At 42.5% G+C, this 15,466-nt stretch overlaps 1 long non-coding RNA gene across 1 annotated transcript in view; it reads right to left on the bottom strand.

Annotated features, from left to right (window-relative positions):
• Positions 1-775: 775 nt before the first annotated feature.
• Positions 776-15,466, bottom strand: part of LOC142847307 (uncharacterized) — a 42,887-nt gene continuing 28,196 nt past the window's right edge. Inside the window, exons 2-3 of the long non-coding RNA XR_012910140.1 lie at positions 5,097-5,169; positions 776-849 (exon numbers count right to left, since the gene is read on the bottom strand). This is a non-coding gene — a long non-coding RNA (uncharacterized LOC142847307). The remainder of the gene's footprint in view (positions 850-5,096; positions 5,170-15,466) is intronic.

Here is a 15,466-nt window from a genome sequence, read left to right on the forward strand (position 1 = left end):
AGAAGAATATATTGCCTATGCCACTCCTGGTGTCCTTTAGGGATGCTATGCTAAATGAGATTAAATAAGGACTATATCATAGTCAAACTGACAGAAGCTGGAGGTAGGTAGGGACAGAGGTTGCCAGGGTGAAGTAAGGAGACAAAGCTTCATCATGGAGAATGGTGATGTTCCACATTATCAACATATTACATTTATGTATTTGTTAAGAGGTAGATCTAATGTTGAGTTCTTACTATAAACTGGAAAAAATGCACAAAAACCCAAAACTATGGCAGTTATTTCTCCCACATTCATTCATTGCTATTAACAACAATAAAAATTACATTAGGTATTTTATAATAAAAAATAGAAATACATTTGGCTTATAGTCAGGAGGGTGGTAATCCAAAACATGCCACCTAAATCTGACCATGCTCTTCATAAGGGAGTAGGTTTTCTCCTTCCTCCACGTGAGTCTTGGAGATTGAACTGATGTCACTGGGTTTGGCTAGGAGGGAGTAGGTTTTCTCCTTCCTCCACGTGAGTCCCGGGGATTGAACTGATGTCACCGGGTTTGGGAGCAGAAACCTCTCCCTGATGAGCTGTGTTACTGGTCCTCATATTTAAAGCTTTGAAAACAAAAATAAATTGTTTTATATTTTCATTAATAACTTTGCAAAATGGACTTTAGAAAAGTCTCTGTATTTGGCCCGAAATATATCTATCCATCTATGCCACTTGATGAAAGCCAGTATATGGAGACAGCTCACAGCAGAGGAGTTTGTTGTCCTTTGGAGCTCTCCTTTAGATCAGACAAGTACTCCTCAAAGGCCCGTGCAATAAAGACTTGATCTCCAACTTGGGGTTCTGTAAGGAGAAGGTGGTAGGAGTTTTAGGAGACAAGGGGTAGCTGGATAAGTTTTGGTTAACTGTGGCATACTCTTGAAGGGCCCATTGGGACCTGGTCCGTTCCCACCCTCCTTTGCGCTGTGACTACCAGAGGTGAACGGCTCATCTGCTCATTCTGTCAGGATGTACAGGCTTAAAGCATAACCCCAAATCTCAGAAACTGAGAAGCAATAAAGTTTTTCTGCCTATAAGTTTATTATTTCCGATATTTTGTCACAGCGGCACAACAGATCCAGCTCTGCTATCACAGTCTTAATTTTCCCCTACAAGAAGACACTCCCAGTTTCTTCCCACCCTTCACCAATGTCTTAATACAATCAATGCTCAGAGACATGTGCAAGTCAGAACTTCTGCGCAACAGACAATAGTTAGCAAGCAAATGCAGCACAAGCCTTTAAAGTGGAATTGAGAGAAACAGCTGCAAGCTGAGCTCTGCAGTTGTGTGCTCCAGAGGAAACCGCAAGCAAACCAATAAGAAATTTCTTCCCTTTTTTTGTGCTGGGCTTACCAAAACTACTTCTTTCAAAATAGTTGTCTTAAAAATGTACAAAATATCCAGACATGCTTCAAGTAAATAAACCCATATTTGTGTTATCTCCTAAGAGGTTCAGATCAAAACTAGTTAGTGTAATTGCCTCTGGCTTGGTTCCTAGTCAGGACTCCACAGCTGCTGGATTTAATGGTGATTTTTCCTATTTTTGGTTCCTAAGTGGACAGACATGATTACCTAAGCTAGGGCTGCTTCCTATAGCCAGTGTAGATACTATCACCCTGACATGCTGACCTCAGCTATAGGGCTGCTTCCTATAGCCATTGTAGATATTAGCAGCCCGACATGCTGACCTAAGTTATAGGGCTGCTTCCTATAGCCAGCGTAGAGATTAGTGCAGTGAGAAATATTTAGTAACCCAGACTTTCCTAAAGCTCTTGCACTCCTGGACATATGCTGGGGCCATATGGTTAGCAGAACCACGTCAAATGAGCCTTGGAGAGGCAGAGACCCAAGCATCACATGTCCTGAGGACCTCATGCTATTACTGAGCAGAGCTTTGCTGATAGCCCTCACGGTCACCACAGCCCTCATCATTACAGCTTGTATGAAAACTCTCTGGAGGGTCTCCAGTCCCTCACTGGGCACTGCCACTGGTACAGTAATAGTGACTGACTTCTTCCCAAGCATTGCTGCTGGAACAGACTAATGAATCATGCACTACACTTGGAAAGAGTTTAGACATGTAGACTGTTAGTAAAGTTAAGATATTTTTGTTGATGGCTTTGATAGAGAAAATCTTTAGGAAACCATTTAAAGTTTAGAAAGGCATACTTTTCTAAATGAGCGAGGGGCTCATTGAGGTCAGGGAACAAAAACAATGGCAGTGTGGTTGTTGCAGTTGATGTGCCCTTTTTGCTAGGAAAATCTGGTGACCAAAGGTGATGCTTAATTCCTTATACCTGTTTCTACTCTCAGCTTCTTAATATGATCTAACAAAAACTTGTTGATGAGTGGGTATGTGCCCTGAGGATTTAAACTGGAAATGACTGATTTTTTTATATATATAAAAGTTTAGATCTGTGATTGTTTTAAGATGTTTTATAAGATTGCTTTTTGAGATAAATAATACAATGATTGATCCTTTCTTTGTTTCTGAAAAATGCAGCCTGTCAGTAAAAGAACAGGCTGAGAAAAATACCTTGCTTGCTTACACTTTGTGAATCTATAACAAGTTGCTTAGAAGTCAACGCAGGTGGGTCCCTGGGAATAATTTGTTTTTCGCCTGTAATATGGGAAACGTTTAACCATGCAAGGGAAATGGGAAACATGCTGTTTTTTACTTGTATTTGTTGTAATCATTCACTTGAAAAATAGAATGTAACCACACTGTAGTTTTTATACTGCTTGAGAGGTTTTGCTGGGGTATATAAGCAGTAAGGAAAAAAAAAGTTAGTTAGAAGGAAACCACCAGGAAAAATATAAAGGGAACCAGGAAAGAGGTGAAGGAAAAACCAGAGAGACCTTGACAGGTTGAATGCTGTGTGTGTGCTCCCCATATTCTCTGGCCCCAGAGGATTAAGTTTTACTCCCTCAGATAAAAAAGTCATGTGTGATTAGTGATTAGTGATCCACGCCTCCCCTTCAGCTCCTGAGCTGTCGAAAGCTGGCCTATAGTAGCAGGCACACACTGCTCTTCATTTCTGGTATTTGAACAGACAATTAGAAGCATCATTTAAAAATAAGAGGAAAATTAAGTAAAATTTTAAAGTAATTTATTAGGTGAAGTGTGCACTTGTTTACTAGAATGACCCCATGAAGTCGGTGTGACCCCGTGGACATCCTGTAACCGTACAATGCCGTCCTTACAGTCGCCTCTGATCCGTGGAGGAGTAGCATTCAAAGCCAGACTCTGTCATCCCGAGACTAAGATTGACTCATCTTCCCAGTCACCTTTGAGTCTGTTGTTGAACCATGTTTTTACAAGGACTTGGGGTAGTGTGTAGGCTGTCCCCTGCTTGCAGATTCACAATGTACACCCTGTAACTGTGACTCTGCCTCATTCATGACATTTCTCTGTGGTTTTTATGAATTCACATTTGTTGAGTTCTCCATTCCTAAAATTGTTTCTTTGTTTGTGTTTTCCTATGGACCCTTATTCCACTACCCTGATCTTCTTTCATAATGGCTATTCGTAATCTATATAGTACACTTTGTGAAGTGGGGCAGTGACTCAGTGTTGAATATTCGAGGACAGAAAGAGTAGGGAGGGAGAGGAGAGGGAGAGGAAATGGGAGTGGGAGCAGAATACAGAGGGCGAGAGAAAAAAAGAGAAGAGGGAAACGCTTGTGGCATAAAAGGAACACACACATGGACTTGACCAAATTTATCCATTCTGCTGACCTTTCAGAACAGTATCATAATAAAACTGAACATTTAATATAGTAATTGTTTGAAGGAATTTAAATAAATGCCAGGTCTCCATTGTAGGTATTCCCAAAGAAACAGCAACTCTCGGCAGGTTTTCAATTCCTGGTGGGGGGCACTGAGATGGAGAAGACTGTTTGCTGCCTTCCCCAAGGGAGTACCAAAGACCCTGTGGGCTGTAGGGAGCACATGACAAGTGGCCTAAAGTACCAGTGGCAAGACCCAAGAGTGCAGGGTAAACTCACTTGCTCTTGTGACTTCTAGGGACCACCACAGGCTCTTAGACGCTGCTGCCTAGAGGGACCAAATCCAGGCTCAATTAGCCATTACCTTATGCAGCCTGAGAACTCTTTTGTGCCTCTCTTGCTTTGGCCTTAAGATGGCAAGACAACCTGCCTCAAGGAGCTGTTGTGGCTTTAAGGCACACTCCTGATTCACACTGTGATTTTGAAATGTCGATTACATTTTAATTGTGTGTAAATTTGTGTGAATGCAAGTGCCAACAGAATCAAGAGGGTTGGTTCTGCCATAGCACAGTTAGAGACATTTGTGAGTCACGTGTTTGGTGCTGAGAAACAACCTCAGGTTCTTTGGAAGAGTGTTGGGTGCTTTTTTTTTTATCACTGAGTCATCTTTTTTGCCCAAGGCCCATAATGGTTTAAATTACTGTTTTTGAATGAACTTGTGATAAAAAAAAAAGGAGATCTAAAATGTCAGGTGTCTCTCTGTCTCTCTCTGTGTATATGTATGTATGATTTTGTCTCTACACAAGAAAACATGTGAGAGGAAATGTGATCTGTCTTTCTAAAAATGAACTCACTTAAAGAGAATGATGGGAGGGGTAGAAATGGATGGGTAGGTGAGTATGGAGGGGAGTTTGCTCAATGTATTATATGTGTGTGTATAAAAATATCCTTTCACAGAGCAGTACAATGTATAATACTACATGTAATAAAATGAGAGAGAGAGAGAGAGAGAGAGAGAGAGAGAGAGAGAGAGAGAGAAGGAAAAATGGGAGGAGAGAACGAGAATAAGAGAATTGAAAACACAGAAAGCCCATGGAATCCCATGGCAAAGCAGAAGTATGCTGTGTGTGAGGGAAGGGGATGTTTGATCTGAATTGCATGCAGAAAAGCGACTGGCTGGGCAGAATCTGACTGGCTGGAGGGAGCTCTGGATCGGACAGGCATACATAGTAACCTGTATGACCAAGTTCTTCAAGCATTATGGTCAGAGCTGCAAACAGGCTGACTAAAGTGACACAGGCCAGAAGGAAGCAGCTGCCTACCTTAGCACAGCTGTTCAAACACTGGTTCCCGTCTGTCAGACCAATAGCTTTGTGCTGGTCCCACGGAATGTGACTGTGTGAGGAGAAGGAAGGAGGACACTGTCAGACCTCAGCATCCAGCAAGGGCAGGTTATCTGTTGAGTAGATGGTTGGTCCTGACATCATCTGAAAATTGAGATATGTCTGTAGTTGAATAGGAATTCTGTGCAGCCGCTGCAGGCAGCGGTAGGTAGCTTCTCATCCTAAACACGCTGCTAACCAATTAAAACACACCGACTTAGACGACTGGTCACGCGTTTCTCCCCAGAGGTGCACGGAATGTGCTGTAATGAGCATGGTCTAGGAAGTTCAGTGAAGTAGACAGATTTCAGTTACTGGTAATGACTTAAAACAAGGCAGTGAAAATGCCACAGAATTGTGTGCTTTTTATGCTTTATTTTTGGCTCACTGGAAACAGTAATTGAAATGACTGGCTGAGATATGACTACCCAATTCTGTAAGCAGGAAGGAAGAGTGGGTAGGAAGTGGCTGGGATTCTTCACATAGTTAGTGGTGGCTAAATCCCCCGACCCCCTTTACAATGTGTCTGCCCAGTGAAGACTCAGGCAAGGCTCGGCAACATCAGGTTGTCCTCAGCCTAACTCTATTTCATTTTGAAGTGTCTTTTCTTGAACTATGTCACCACGTCTTACAACACGAAATTCACAATAATAATAAGAAAAATGGACTGTTCTATATCCACACAGGCCCATAGAGCCAAAGATAAATGAAAGCGGGACTAGTCTGCCGGACATTAAAACCAGAGATGCAAACAGTGTTCAGAGTAAGACAACAGGAAAATCATAAAGATGATACTTCTACAGAGCTGTAATTAAAAAAAAAATACAGCATCCAACTCCACATCTCAAAGACTAACTCATTTGCCAGTTGTTTCTCTCCCCCTGGGGAAACAGTGTGTTACTGACATCTTGTGGGAAGAAGCCAGAAGTGATGGTAAATGCCCCTCCCGAAGGATAGGGTAGTTGTTCACAGAGAGGACTTATCCAGCCTCAAAAGTCAACAACAAAAACCTGAGAACTCCAGCCTTGTGCTTACCATGCTTTTTCCAGAGTGTTCTTACCACGTGGAGAAGATGATTGTTTACATACTATCCAGGACTTTTACCGCCTTCCCAGTCTAAAAGTAACAGGTAGTGTAATATTATGTAGAAATGCATAAAGCATGACTATACAAATTAATAAATTATGTTTAGTGGACAATAATAGAATTGATCTAGGGGAAGAAACAAAATATTAACAACACTTTGTGCATGTTGTGTGTATGTGTGCATGCATGTGCATATGTGTGTGCATGTGTGCATGCATGTGCATGTGTGTGTGCATGCATGGGCATGTGTGTGTGCATGTGCATGCATGGACGTGTGTGTGCACATGTCTGCATGCATGGGCATGTGTGTGTGTATGTGTGCATGCATGCACATGTGCACGTGGAAGGCTGAGAAAGAAGGATCATGAGTTCAAGGCCAGTTTTGTGTACATAGTGAAACTATATCAGAAAAATGAATGGGGTGGGGGTGGGGGAGTGGAGGGCGTGGGAGGTGCAGGGAGAGAGATTGGCAACCTAGAACCCTGCTTTCTGTCCACAACATTCCTGGCTCTCTGTCTCCAATGTCTTTTTCTTCCCTCACACTCCTGACTTGGTCCCAAGGTTGTCTTTGTCTACTGCTTGAATACAGATGAGTTATGCAGGACTGGCTGCTGTATCCAGTCTTCTTTCCTTAGTGTCTTCCCGAGTTTCACCTATGCTAACACAATGATATAGTCACCTGCCATGCTGTGTGTGGGATCAGTCTGTCATTTCCTCACTGGCAGCAGAGTCATGGCACCCAGATGAAAGTACAATCTTTCTCATCTTGATAAGCACTCGGTCTTCAACTGCAGAATGCTTCTTTGTCCAACTTAGGAAACATTCATGCAGTGAAGCCCCATTTTCCTAAGGAGGTTGACTTTCTTCACCGTCATGTGGGTGATGGGAGGGAAGCAGGCTGTGGGTGCAGCTTAGAGTGCTTCTGATGTGCTGCTCCTCCATGTGCTGGAGCAACCAGTCCTAACCACAGCACTTCTGCCACGAGGCCTTGAAGACTTGCTCATGAGTGGAATCTTTCTCAACTCACTTTTCTTTCAAATTCTGCAGGCACCGAGGACACTGTATTTGCAGCTTGTGTTAAGACCACTTTCTAAGAAGCAAGTCTTTTACACAATCATGAAGACAAGGACCTTTTTAAAAGAACTGTAAGAAGAGATTGATACATCTGGTCAGCAACAGTCTCCCTTTGAACAGAGATTTTATATTTGAGTAATTTCTGTCAGAACATCTCAGCAAATACATTTTCAATAGAAATAAATGATATCAGCTATTTACTCTCCAGCCTGCAGACGAATCTGATACAACCCATCTATCTTTCATGTGTGGCCTGGACTGGCAATCTTAAAACTCACCTGGGAAGACTGCAGAATAAATTGTCTGACACGCCACCTGTGGGGATAATGTGATGAAGTTGCAGACAGGGGATGCAACAGTCACTCTGACAATTGTGGGATGTGAGAAAAATATGCTTCTTTTCTGTGTTTGAGAGCAGTGACCAATTTTTTTTTTCTATTTTCCATATCGTCTATCAAAAGCTGGTTTGAGGACCTTTGAAAAATACTATTTACCAGTTTGTAAGATGGTACCATTATCTATCTATCTATCTATCTATCTATCTATCTATCTATCTATCTATCTATCTATCTATCTATCTATCAATCATCTATCTATCTATCTATCTATCTATCTATCTATCTATCTACCTACCTACCTACCTACCTATCTGAGACAGAATCTCCCTTTGTAGCTCAGGCTGCTCTAGAGCTCCCTATGTATCTTTGGCTGAGTGAACTCAAAAATCTTCCTGCCTTAGCCTCCCTAGAGCTAAGATTACAGGCTTGAGCTACCACGCCTGCCTAGTTCAAAATTTTAAACTTACCTAGGGCCAGAGAGATTGATGAGCAAATAAGAGCCCTGGTTGTTCTTCTAGAGGACTAAGGTTCTGTTCCCAGTAACTAAATGGTGGCTCATAACCATCTGTTCCCCTTGTTCCAGGGACCTCAATGCCCTCTTCTGCTATTAGGCATGCATACAGTGCAGATATATATATATATATATATATATATATATATATATATATATATATATATATATATACAAACCATACATACATATAAAATAAAAATACGTAAGTCAGTACATCTTTATAGTAGTTAGAAAAAGGGATCTTTATAAAGTTGGGAATGTTTGACAGTGGTAGAGCAGGACCTCCCTAGCACATACAGGACCTCAGGTTTGCCCTATATCATACAAATACACACACACACACACACACACACACACACACACACACACTTTATGAATATTCCCCAAAGCATACATGTATCTAAAAACAAGTATTAATAGGCTCCCCAAATAAACTAAGAGAAATATAAGGACTGTTAACTTAATTCTTACTATAGACCATATGTGATTAATAATTAATGATTTCCTCAAAGCTCCACAATCCCCACACATGGCTGTCAACACATGGCTACCAGCACACAGCTACCAATCCATGGTACGACCTGACAGTTACCAGATGATGTTACTAGGGACACACCAGCCACCAACCCTTTACCTGTACCTCTCATGAGGCCTTCTGATTTTAAAACATAAGATGCTTTTAACCATGATGCTTTGCATTTGTGCAGTCCCAGGAGAAAACCAAGTGACCAAGCTCATTTTTGCAGTCTCTAAGGAAAAGAATGTTAGTTTGGCTTTAGTCTGGAGGAGCTCTTTCCAGAGCAGCACTTTGTGGCTTTAGAGCTGTGGTTTCCAGCAAATATCATGGAGGCAAATAATTGGCACCATCAGTAGCATAGGTTGCAAATTTTTGTAAATATAAATTATAAAGTGATTTAAATATGGATTAGGAGAAAGCCTGAAGTAGCAATGTAGTCAGCACAGATTCTGTAACTAGACTTTCAAGGTTCAAACAAACCCCAGGGATGCCACGTTTTAGCTGGGAATCTTGGTTAATATGTAGCCTTGGTGTCTTACTTTTTCACATGTATAACAAGTTTAAATATAGTATGTACCTGCTAGAGAGTGGGCTCAGTTAGACAAGTGCTTGCTGAGCATTCACAAGTGGCCCTAGACTTGACTAGGACTGGTGGCAAATGTCCTAGCATTCTGGAGGTGGAGGTACAAGGGTCAGAAGTTCAAAGTCATCCTCAGCTACATAGTGAACATAGCATGAGCTGCATGAAACTGTGCCTTTTCCAGTAAATACTTCTGTCGAAAATCATTGATGATGACAACATGAATTAAATTTACATAGCAGTTGAACAGTTTCTGCTTTCAACAGAAAACATTAGGCGCCATTTCCTTGGATGCCGAAAGCCACCTGCCTAAGAAACTCTCCACTGGAGATCTTCCAGATGTTCCTAATCACAGCTGTAGAGCAGATTTGCAGAGACGTCTTGTTTGGTTCTTTCCCACACCTGATCTATGTCCTTCTGTTTATATTGTTCAATAATGCCCAGCATGTAGCTTTCAGAGAAGGGATAAGCTGCCTCACAGAGTGTTAGGAGTTCATATATAAAGCATTTACTCTCAGGGACTGAACCAAAGTCAATAAAAAATGACTTCATCTTTGGAGGGCAACATCTTCTGTAAAGGGAACATGATGAACATAACAAACATTGGGTAAAGAAAATATTCAAAGGAAGACATATTGCGAATGAGTCTAGCACGGTCTTCCCTTTTTTATTTATCCAGTTTAAACATGGTATTTTCACCTGACTTCTGCATATCAATAAATAATTCACCTGTTAGGTGAATAGTGAACGTAGATCCTTCAGTAATTGCTATCGTCCTTCTCAGAGGAAAAGTGTTCTCTGCTGTGCATGCTACTTGACAAGGGCCAGTGTTTGTATTCACGGATTCTGTGCAGCATACTGAAAGGCGTTTCTTCGCAGCCTAGGTAATGGTAGATGAAAAGGCCCCAGAGGGTTTCCTCCCTGCAGGAGGAAGGATTCTATCTCAGGCCAAAGAGGAAATAATTAAGGGTGAGAAAAGCCAGTTGGCTTAGTCTTATTTCATGAAAGAGGGTCCTAGGATTTTCAAAAAAAATCTTTACACACATGCATGCACAAACGCACACACACATACACACATACAAGCACACACAGACACATAAACACACAAACACAGACACACAGACACATATGCACACACATACACGTGTACACACAGACACATACAGACACATATACACACAGACACACATACAGACACACAAACACACATGCAAATACAGACACATATGCACACACATACACACGTACACACAGACACATATACACATATACACACAGACACATATACAAGCACACACATACACACATAGACATGCACACACAGACACACGCACACACAAACACACACACAGACACACAGACTCAGAGACCAGCCTAAATTCAGCACATAGGAAAATCAAAGCATCATGTACTCAGGCCCTGGCAGTTTAAGGTCTGAGAACTGAGGCTGATCTTTGGAAAAGCCTCTCTTGGGCCAACTGTGAGGTTCCTGTGGGATTTGTTCATGAATCTTCAACAATAAGCGGGAACTCTGTGAGGTAATACAAAGAAAATGCCAAGCATTTCCTGATTATAGTTCCTCTGTTTTTTGAAAGACAACATACACAGGAATGAAAAAAACTGTGTCTCACATACCTTCTAGAACAATGCTCCACTGGCGGGTGAATGGGTCCCCCAGGGAGGTCAGCATGCTGTCCTCTTTGGAAGCGCTCTGTGAGCACAGCGCTGCCTCCTCAGCACCCAGAGCACATTGGGTTTCCACATTCAAATGTTGCAGAGACATACTGAAGGGCAGACCACTATTAGACAATTTCTTAAAGATACCACTTCAGCTGCCTGCTCCCCACATTCAGAGCTGAGGTTCTCAGAAGTCCCCTTCGTGGAATTTCTGTGGCTATGGGAGGGTCTGGGGGGCCTGGGAAGGGCTGGTGCTGTGGTGCTGCTGGTTGGTGTGAGGGCACTCCGAGAACGTGGCAGTAAAAGTTTAAGAGCTGGTGTCTGTGAACTTTGGAATCCCCTGCGGGGGTTTAAAATGTTGTCTAGTACTGTCCTCAGAAATGACACTTTCTAGAATGGGAATTAGGACTGTCAATCCCTCCCAAATGGCTTAGTATTTGTCCAGTTGGCCTCTACTTCTTTCATTTCTATGGCTGTCATAAGTCAGTGACCAAGTAACTTCAAGACTCTCATGCTCCACCCTTTATTTTCTATTTGGCAAGCAGGTCTACCTTGGGTGGTCCAATGACTGCCCTTCCCCTTCTCCATTTACGTTGCTGTGCATTTCTGGAGAAAATAACACGATCACACCTACTATTTGTCAGCACGGGCACGCTAGAGATGCTATGCTTTCCTCTCAGTTTTCGAGAGCATTTCCTGCCATCCACATGTTGGAATCCTCACGCCTCTCATACAGACTCCTGTGACCAGTCTCCAGCCCCTCAGAGTCCTGGTTCACAGTATCCAAGCTACTGAGCTACTCTCCTCACCAGCAGCTTTCTGTCTGTGGATAAGCATAACTCTCTCACTTTCTTGGTCTGCAGAACAAATGCTGCCCCCTCGCCTGGCAGACAGCAATGCTGGGATTTCTAAAGGCACACACTCCAGGGCTTTTCTTGCTCACTTCTCCTACTATCTCTGCTAACTGAGCTGCGAAATTTCACGTTCCATCTCCTCTTGATCCATTCTAGCTTCTAGACCAGGTCTAGAAGGCAGAGCCTCCAGGGCCCTGGCTTACTCTCTGTGGATCCCCGCTGAGCTCAGCCATGTGTTGTCTAACTGTAACTCTCCTCCTATTATAGGCATTTGGAAGACTTTGCCTTCTTTTTAGCTTGTAAGCTTCTTCAGAACAGCAACCTGTTTTGTTTTGTTTTGTTTTGATGTCTCCATTGCATTTTTTCAAATATCTAAGATTGAGGATTCAATAAAATGGAAACCATGTATGTAATTAAAGTAAGTTAAATGAAAACCCAGGTAAAGTAAAAGGTTTAATGCTTTGTTTACCCAGGAGTTAACCAGCTCTCAACAATTGCTTAGACGTTCTGCTCAGTCAAGGATAGGGGTGGGTTCCTTTAATTAGAGCACCCATGAAGCAGGGCAGGACCATGAGTTGCATGCCATAGTGCACCATGCTGGTATACTGGCTCCAGAAAATGGCAGCTATCATATAACTCACTGGACGTCCACCTGCCCATCGTGAACAGTGTCTTAAATTCAGTCCTTAGTGTCCTAGCAACAACAACAAACAACAGAAAAGAAAAAGAATAAACCACAGTTGCTTTAGGGGTAGATTTCCAGGAAGTTTTTATCATGTGTGTGTATTTGAGAGCCCATGTGTACAGATGTGCACTTGTTTATGTTTGCATGTTTTGTGGCTATGTTAAGATATAACCTTAACAATGGGCAAGAAAAAAACTTAAAATACACACAGCTCATTGGGATAATCATTAAATTCCCATTACTTATTATCATTAATCCAAACAGACTACATAAAGTAGATTAATAACTTGAAACTAAACTATAAGTAGAAGTCAATTTCTGCCATCATCCAGGTTTCCCCACAATGTTGTCAGTTACGGTAGTTACTGCTCCAGACTCTTCAGATCAAATAGCTCATCTTAGTGATGATGTTTATTTCAGCTCCCAGGTTTTGTGATTTCACTGGTTAGTCCAATGGCTTCTGGGTCTATGACATGGTGGGAATGTGCGGACACACTCTTTACCACATGGCCAGAACACAAGAGAAGAGCAATGCACTGCATTTGTACTGCTCTCTTCAATACATGCCCCATAACGAGATGCCTTCTACTGTGCTTTACCCTAAAGAGTCTACCAACCTGCATAATTCCATAGACAAGAAACCAGATACTAGTACATACTCCTTTGAGGACCAGTGATTTAAACCATGACATTTTCTCCACTGGTGCTGGCATCAAGCCCATGATCTTGTTTTTAAGAACCTAGTGTTCAACCCTTGAATTATACTCCAAACCCAGCATTCAATTTTCTGGCCCCCAAAAGTTCAATCTAATGCAAAATCCAACTGATTCATCTGTCAGGGTCCCCAATGTTTTAATTATTCCATATTTGCTCAAAAGTCCAACTTCAATGTCTCCCCTAAGACTCAAAGTCAACTCAACTGCAAACCCTGATACAATCAAAACTTAGACGGGATTTAAAGTCTTCAGAGAAGTGTGGAGCATCTAGTCACACAGAGTATGCTGACTGCAGCCTCTAGGCCGAATTTTACATGCCGCCTGCAGCTTACCTTGGCAAGAATTCTGAGCCCCTGGTATCTCTAGCTTCAGGGCATCTTCACTGCAACTTTGGCTTTGCTCTTACAGCTCCATCAGCCACCTGCAGGGACTCTAATGCTGCGGAACACACTGCCTGGCTGCCCAGCCCTTTTTCTGAAATGATGATAGAGACTTCTTTCTCTCAAAACTCTGTCTTCTGTCTGCCTTGTAAAACCAGTATGATCTGTATCGGACGAGTGCAGCTTGCCCCTGGGTGACGAGTGCAGCTTGCCCCTGGGTGTGTTGAAATTCTGGTGAGGATCTCACCAACTTAGCAAAGGACAATAAGTCTCTGGCTGCTCCTGGGTGAGCAAGCCACCACTGACCCTGCTCTCAAAGGAACTGGAAGACGGGAAGACTGCTGTGAAATAGTTTCTTATGAACATGACAGGGTTGTTGTGCACATGAACTCGCGAAAGCTGTGGTTGCCTGCACAAGTGCAAGCCAGTCAAAGTCCACATTGATGCAGAGGGACTCAGGAAGCTCCCCTGACTGCATGAGGAGCTACTGGCAGTTGATGGTTACTGGTGTATCCCGTGGGTGGCCCTACTTCTATTAGGGCAGCACTACGTATACTCAGTGGGCCACAAACTAAAGAATAGTACATGGAGAGGCAAGAGGTATGAGAGGAGTATGTGAGGGGACACATGAAGTGAGGAGAAAGAGGAGAGTGCCTGGAGGGTGGGTGGGAGGAGCACATGCGTGGGGGCATGGGAGGAACACTGTATTTGTTACAGTACATGTACTTAAATGTTCCTGTTCATCTGTGGTGTGATTTCTAGTGTTCACGCTGAGAACAATTTCACAACTGCTTGTATATCATTCATTTTTTTCATTCTTCCTCTTAATATGTATTTATGGGAGCAATTAGGCAGAGAGATGAAATATTATCTCCAATGTTTTTCTAAGTCTACTACAGCTCATAAGAAAGACAGGTTTGTAGTTTATCACAGTGAGCATTGGAATTTATGAGAACTCAGATACAGTCTTACAGAAATGTTGAAAGGTGTATAGAGAATCGGAGCACTTCTCGTCTACCACACGTTCATAGACCAATAGCTGGAGCAAGGTGCTCTGTTGGACGTCAACTACTTTGTGGTACATGAGCAAAGAAGGGTAGGAGGTCATTGTTAGCAGGTTGAGGAAGCCTTGCTTTTCCACCTTCCATCTTTGAGTTTTCTCTGGATTAGAAGGTGTAGGAAGAGCTAAACAACAGGGTGCCTCTGACTCACTTGCAGATATCACAGTAGGACGCTTAGGTGACACAGGATATCAGGGCATGGGCACAGATCTTAGCAGCATGTAAATGAAAAAGTCACTGCCAGGAATGGTGGGCCAGCAGTTTCTCAGACACCTTCCTCCTTACGGTGTAGGCGGTTATTTCCAGCCAGACCAAAGTTTTAAGGCAGAAGAAAGTAACTTACTTAAAATGACATCAGTGACATTTAATTCTATTTTAAAGTCTGAGAAGATTCAGAACCTTCTTCCAGCTGAGCTATAAAGACCTTATCTCTGCTGCATAAATGACAGTCTGGGATCTGGATGAGGTCAAAGGAGGAAATGCCACAACCAGACCGGTTTTCTAACATTCCACAGACCTCATCTGGAAGTCCCTTTGGCCCAGCGTCAATTTATTTTCCTGTATTTTCAGCTCCTTTCCTTGTTTCTGTCCTCAGGGAGGATAAGAAGCAGACAGATGTAAACCTCTAGATAATGGCCCTTTATAAAATGCAGGCTAGTGAACTCACCTCTCAGCCCTTACCTTTCTGGGGAGAGAAGCTAAGGGCCCTGAGATTCTGAGACTGAACAATAGAAACCCTACATATTCTATTCATAAACCTGCCCTTTTAAACCACCACGTTGTTTTCTCCTAGTGCCTGGTGTCTCCTAAACCCCTTTTCATGTAGCT

The sequence above is a fragment of the Microtus pennsylvanicus genome, chromosome 3 (genome assembly GCF_037038515.1).
Source record: "Microtus pennsylvanicus isolate mMicPen1 chromosome 3, mMicPen1.hap1, whole genome shotgun sequence".
In the NCBI taxonomy this organism is placed as follows: Eukaryota; Metazoa; Chordata; class Mammalia; order Rodentia; family Cricetidae; genus Microtus; species Microtus pennsylvanicus.